The sequence below is a fragment of the Phyllostomus hastatus genome, unplaced genomic scaffold (assembly GCF_019186645.2).
Source record: "Phyllostomus hastatus isolate PE091 unplaced genomic scaffold, TTU_PhHast_1.1 phas_scaffold_46, whole genome shotgun sequence".
Taxonomy (NCBI): Eukaryota; Metazoa; Chordata; class Mammalia; order Chiroptera; family Phyllostomidae; genus Phyllostomus; species Phyllostomus hastatus.
This window is the reverse complement of record NW_025334032.1, coordinates 24456613-24461849: the sequence shown is the minus strand read 5'-3', so window position 1 is coordinate 24461849 and position 5237 is coordinate 24456613.

Genomic DNA, 5237 nt, shown 5'->3' with positions numbered 1-5237 from the left:
CGCCCGGGCCACTTTAAGGCTTCCGGCCACGCCCCCGCCTGGGCCCTCCTCCCTCAGACCGCCCCGCCCCACCCACGGTACCCGCCCCAAAAGCTGCGGCTCACGCCCCGCGGCGCCCGGAGCGCCGGGGGCGGGGCTGGCGAGGCGAGAGAGGGGCGGGGCTTGGAGGATTCTGGTCTGTGAGGTGGTAGGTGGGTGAGGGATGGAATCCACAACCGCCCAACCGAAACTGGACGGGGAACTGACTTGGGAATCGGACCTCCTTTCCAGTCTGGCATTGCCCACTGGCATGTGTGACTTTGCACAGATTAGAGAACATCTTTTGGTCTCAATCTCTCCATCTGTAAAATGAGTTAACAATCACCTCCTAGAATTGCTGTAAAAAAAAATGTAGCCTGGTTCGTGGTGAGTTCTTAGTAAACACTAGCTATGAGAGTAATAATGAACATGATAAAAAATTCACCGCTCTTTCTGCTTTGACCGCCCGGGTGGTTACTGTGGAGGACAGCGGGTTCTGGGATGGTGCCAGGTGGGTGGGGAAGGAGGAGGATCATGTCAAAGCCTGAAAAGGGGAAGGTAAAGTGGGGCGGGGTGGGGGGACGGTATGAGGTGGTGTGGGGTGTCCAATTTTGCCCTGCCCTCACCAAATATGGTGAGGCTAAAAGGCTAAGTTAGAGAAGGAGAAGAAAGGGGGAACTGAACCTGGATTGCCAAACCAGAAGTCAGGAGCGGAGGGTCCGCCCACCCCCGTTTCCCCATTTCTTCCTGGGGGACCCTCTTTGGTTTCTCCCTGCTCTTTATCTCTGTACTCCTCGTGAGTCGCTTCCTTGTTCCAAATGTCCATTAGATTGGCATATTCCCTTCATTCCCAATATCCTGCTTCTAAGGCTCAACTGTGGATCTTTGAAGGTTTTTAGGTTTTACAGTTAAGAAAAGGCCCAGAACTGAGAAGTGACTGGTTCAAGGCCCCACAACAGAGCCAGGACTAGAACCCAGGTGTCCTGACTCTCATCCAATGTTTTCACTGCTTTCCTTGCTTCTTCCAGATCCTCAGAACCCCAATCTTGCATTTCTATTAGTATTCCCCTGATTTCTGGGCTCTCTTCCCTCCAGTCCACACTGCATATTGTTGCCCTAACTAACCTGCTTGAAATCCTACGATGTTGCCTCACCTGTATTAACTTCAGACTTAGAGATTTAAGGGCCTTCCAGTTCTGACCCCACGCTGAGTCATTCTCCTCTAGCTCCTGAACAAATTGTAACCCAGGTAATCTTCCCACTTCCACGTCTTTAGCACTTCGCTGTCCTGTGGCTGCCCTACCAACCTCTGCCCAGCCAAGTCCTTCCCCCTGCAAGGCTTCACTCAGATTTGTCCACAGTTTGGCTTCTGATATCCCTCTTCAGGGTAGGGACCAGGCGGTGACTTATGTGACTTGTCTCTGCCACAGCTCCTCGCAGAAACCTGGGTACACAGTAGGTCCTTGGACAGTGCTGTGGAATTGAAGAGTTGCAGGTTATTCCAGTCAACCATGAGTACACAATGTTCTCTTTTACCATGTAGGAAATGACAAAACAGACATTATACCTCAGGTTTGACACTGAGGGCAGCTACAGTGTGGGAAAAGCCTATTTAGTACGTTGTAAACATTTAATGTGATCAGTAGGGAGAAGGAAAGGAGGCACCAGACACGTAAGAGGCAGGAAAGCTTAACAGAACTCTGTTGTTTTTGCGCTGTTTTCCCTTCCTGGCCATCTATTAACCTCATTCAACCTCATGGCTCCATTCATTACCGTAAAGATTTATTGAGAACTTACTTTGTGCTAGTTGCTACCTCCAAAGAGACTCAGTTCTGAGGAATGACCAATGCTATAAGAAGTCCTGTATTAATATAATGCTTTGGATGCTTTAAGGAGAAAGCGATTTCTCTAAGCAAGTGGATTTTGATGAAGGGAGTAGTATCGACCTGTGTCTTAAAGGGTATACTAGATTTGATGGGCAGAGAAGATGATGGTGGAAGAGCGTTTCAGGAGAGAACAGACCAGCCTTAGCAAGGGGTGGGGTCCGGTGAGTTCATGGCATGTTTAGGGGTTATGAGTCCCTTGGGGCTGGAGTGTGGGATATTTTAGGAAGGCACTGGGGACAGGTGGTGGAGATTAGACAGCCAAGGAAGGGGTGCCCAGATCATGTAAATCATGAACTCCAGGCTAAGGAGTGTTCATGTTTATACTACAGTATTAGACAAGGTGAGCCAGCTTTCAGAGGATCTTGGGCAGTGGCTGTGCTGTAGGTTATAAGGCAGGTATAAGGAGTAGGCCAGCAGCCAATAGCATGGCAGGTCACAGCTAGATACCTTCTTCATTTTCACCTGGGGACATCTGCCTACAGCCCCATTCTGTCCCAGCCCTTATCCACCCTTGGTGTCCATTTTGTACTGGTACTGCATTAAATAAGGAATATTCTTCCCTCTTGCTTGTCCTACCTGTCTACTGCTCCACTACATCCCAGCTGGACAAAGTCAGAGATCTGAAGTCAAAACTGATGCTGGGAGAAAAGTTTTTCAGCTCTGGCCTCCCCTCCCCACCTGCCGCACTCACACGATTAGCACAGCCCTCACAATAGAGTCGGGAATGAAACCTACCCGGACAGCACAGCCTCACGGGCTGAGTATGACACCAAGCATTCCTTCCAGTCATGGAAAGGATTAGAAGACAAAGTGGAGGAAGGGCTCCATAGAGAGGGGAGGAAAAATGATAGTACCTGTGACCTCATCTATTTGGGTTTCTGTCATACACAAATAGGTTCTGTGGTTAAAGCAGAGGTGGCGGGTTGGGGTCGCGCAGGGCTGCCTAGCCACCCCTGAGAAATCGAGATCAAGAACTTTCCCTGTGGACACTGGGCAGTGACAGGGGTAAACTCAGAGGAGTGGGGGTCACTAGAGGCAGGAATTAGACATTTGTCAGAGAAGAGAGACGCCAGGAGCTCCAGAAGGGGGCTTGTTTGGGAATTGGCTCCTGCTCCCTAGATTCCTGGATAGTCCTTTTCTCCCTCCTCCAATCAGAGCACATTGTCTGTACCTTAAGACTCACACACTGACTGCTCTGCAGTGAGAATCTGTCTTCTCCCCGCTTTACAGACCCACTGTCGTTGGCCCTGGGGCAGTGGACCCTGAAGGTTCGCTGAATGCCGGGAGTGTTTGCAAACACCTCCCACAGCCAGGGTGCGGCCAGATGACTGCTCCTTCCTCTCACCCCGCCCCGCCTCCAACTCTGACTGAAAGAGGAAAAGAGTTTCAGTCGGCCCAGAGCACTTGGACAAGGTGTCGGGCAGGTTAGACTGGACAAGTTAGCCACCTGTCCTCTCCCAAAGCAGCAGCACAGAGAGCACCAGGACTCCAGTCGGCAGGCCCGACCCTGGGCCTCTCCACAGGCAGCACTCACCTGTGTAGTCAGACTGTCACCTGTGTAGTCAGACTGTGAGCACATTGTCTCGTAGGCACAGTTGGGAAGAATTCCCCTCCAGGACATTGTGTGGAGCCATGCTAGGGGCTGTGAGACAGGGCATGCCCAGGGAGGGACTTTGACAGCCTTGCTACCTGCCAATCACTCCTGCCCACAGCCCCTCAGTACCCCCCAACTGCAGGAATGCTAACTCAAAAATCCCTTCTGAGGGCTCTGGAGGGGCGAATGTGCTATCCCAGAAAGGGGCTGGGAATGGCTGCTTGTCTTTCTCCTCTGCCTCAGACTCAGGTGTGGCGACAAAAGTCCACAGGCATGACTCATTCACTGCTGAGCTTGGTAAACAGCCCTCTGGCTTCTCCAGGCTCACTGGACTGACCAAGGAGACTACCTTCCAGGTGTTGCCTCTAGCAGCCAGGAGCGAGGGGTTCTCTGCAGGCAAATGGCTCCCCATTTCCCATACACTCTTGTGGACAGCATTTTTTGTTAACAAAACTTGCATCACTGATGACACAAAGGTATTATCTTTCCAATTTGTCCAGTCCCTTCGGAAAAAGGCACTTGAATCCCACAATTAAAATGCCGCAGGGAATGCGTACCCCATCCCTCCCCATTTTCTGCACAAAGCCTTCCCTCTGCCTCTCCCTTCAGAATTGTCTCTTCTTTCTTAGCTTTTCTTTCTTTCTTTCTTTCTTTCTTTCTTTCTTTTGCTTTTTTCACTTGTAAACATCTCAAGGGCAGTAAGCGTGGTCCTCACCATTTTTAGCTCTCCAAATTCCTTGCAATAAAAAGCAGTTCAAGTTAAGCAGAAGAGGTATAAATGACTTTTAAGCCATCAGCATTAACCCATTCATTGCTGCTACCACCACAGTTAGCACTACCCTGCATAACCACCTTTTAAAAATATAAGGTTTAGCCCTGGGTGCTGTGGCTCAGTGGATTGGGTGACAGCCTGCGAGGCAAGGGTAGGTGGATGGGTTCCTGGTCTGTTCCTGGTCAGGGCGCATGCCTGGGCTGCAGGTCAGGTCCCCAGTGTGGGGGTGCGTGAGAGGTGACCACACATTAGTGTTTCTCTCCCTCTCTTTCTCCCTCCCTTCCCCTTTAAAAATAAATAAATATTTTTTAAAGAACATAAGGTTTATTTTGTCTGGATATAAAAGAACTATATGTTCATTGTATGCAAGCTATACTCCACCTTTCCAGACTAAGTTTTACAGCATACAGAGAGAAAGCAGATATTTTGAGTACACATTCCTCCTTGAATTTTCCCATTAGAGTCTACCTCTCAGGCTCTTGTTCTCGGCCTCTCCCATACATGCCATGAGCTTCCACCTTTTCAACTGCTGGCACTTCTAGATACAGACCTCACTGCAGCAGAGCTGGCCAAGAGGTGGGTGTGAGTGGACCCACTCTCCCTTCACTCCTCTTCCCTTTTGGTGCTACAATACATAGCACAGGGCTTATGAGTCCATTGACTTTTTTAAAGTATAGTTGGCATATAATCTTACATTAGTTTCAGGTATACAACATAGTGATTCAACATTATATACCTTACGATGTGATCACCACAATAAGCCTAGTAACTATCACTATACAAAGTTATCACTATATTGTTGACTATTTTCTTTTGCTGTGCATTACATCTCCATGTCTTCCTTATTTTATAACTGGAAATTTATACCTCTTATTCCCCTTCACCTTTCTCATCCATCCCCTGCCCCTCCCTTCCCTCCTGGCAACCAGTTTGTTCTCTGTGTCTATGAGTCTATTTCTATTTTGCT